The sequence below is a fragment of the Gossypium raimondii genome, chromosome 4, assembly GCF_025698545.1.
Source record: "Gossypium raimondii isolate GPD5lz chromosome 4, ASM2569854v1, whole genome shotgun sequence".
NCBI classification, from domain to species: domain Eukaryota; kingdom Viridiplantae; phylum Streptophyta; class Magnoliopsida; order Malvales; family Malvaceae; genus Gossypium; species Gossypium raimondii.
Window position 1 is genome coordinate 41,080,532 of NC_068568.1, and position 1,801 is coordinate 41,082,332.

Genomic DNA, 1,801 nt, shown 5'->3' on the forward strand with positions numbered 1-1,801 from the left:
ATCATTAATACGATGGATTTAAGGAAATCGAATATTTAAAGTATTATGTAATTTAATATGACTCGATGTATACAAGTTTGGTTCGAATTTGTTAATTATAGAATATGTTCGATTGAGCTTTGATGTATGTTTAAATTGAATTAGTTTGAATTTTGAAATGTGTTTATTTGTGATACATGCTTAGTAAGGTACGATTGATTTGAATTGTAATTATCATTTATATATTTGAATTTAAAATAAGTGAATTGAGGATATTCAAGTTTGATAATGTTATAAATGTATCGTTATTCTTTGGTGTATGAAAGGTGATAAATGACTGTGCTGAACTGTGTCTTGTTCGGTAATGCCTTGTAACCTTAATCCAGTGACGGATACGGGTTAGGGGTGTTACAGTACATGTGTTAGGTTATCGATTAATTTGATATGGATGTACTTTGTATGCTTATTTTAAATGAATATGAATGGTAAGTCAATTTCCCATTATACGAACTTACTAAGCATAATATGCTTACTCTATTTTATTTCCTCTATTTTATAGTACTCGAAAGCTCGTGAAGGTTGGAACTTAGTCAGAGACACATCACACTGTCCCTCGGACTTCTCGGTATATAAAGCAAGCTAACTTTTAGTATAATGGCATGTATAAGCTAAGTTAGACATAATGATGAAATATTTTGGTTGTAACTAGCCATTGGAATGGCTAGTGTAAGGTTTATTTTGATGTAATTATATAAGGCCTTAACAAGTTTGATGTGTAACTAGCCATTGGAATGGCTAGTTGGAGACACAGGCGTGCGTGTGGTTTTGCCGTGTGTCCCCTACACCTAATTTTCGAAAACTAAATTGTCCACACGGCCTAACACACAGGTGTGTGGCTGGTTGTGTGACCCAAGTTAGAAAGTTACACGGGTATAGACTTGGGCTAGGACACGGTTGTGTACCTCACATCGAATGCCCACACAGCCTAGGAAACGGGCGTGTGTCCCCTGCACTTAAGAAAAGTTTTGAAATTTCGCGAAAAATTCTCTGACTTCCCGATTTAGTCTCGACTAGTTTCAAATGCATAAATTGGGCCTCGAAGGTCTAATTAAGGGACAATATGATTGTTTTCGGATATGAATAGTAAATAATATGAATTAATTGTATTTATTTTGTAAACTCCGAAAATGGTCTATAACCCTGTTCCGACGACGAATATGGGTTAGGGGTGTTACAAAATTTATATTTGGTAGCCTCGATAACCATTAAATTTTGGTGATAATGCTGGGGAACTGGAAAATAATTTGAATTTTTGTTTCTTTTATTTATGATGAGGTCAGAACTGGGGACCTTAAAGTTTAAACTGGAAATTGAGAAGTTAGCTCGACCACTACGAAGAGAAGCTATTCGAAGCTGAAAGCAACTGCAAGTGAAAGTATCCAAATACGAAACACTGTCTTACACGGAAGAAATTAATGACACACTCAGTGAACCAAAAGAAATGAAAAATCAAACCATTCGACAACTCGCTACGGTACCAGATGAGCAACAACTATTGTGCATAACTTATCCAACAAGAGAAACACCGTTTGAGTTAAAATTAGGCTTAATTCATCTATTACCCACTTTTCGCAGTTTGCAAAATGAGAATCCTCACATTCATCTTAATGAGCTCCAAATAGTTTTCTTAAGCATGAAACCTCAAAGAGTAACCAAAGATCAAATTAAACTTCAAGTTTTCCCTTTCTCATTAGCCGACTCTGCTAGAGAGTGACTGTTTTATTTACCTCGAGGATCAGTTAATACATGGTCTGACATATCT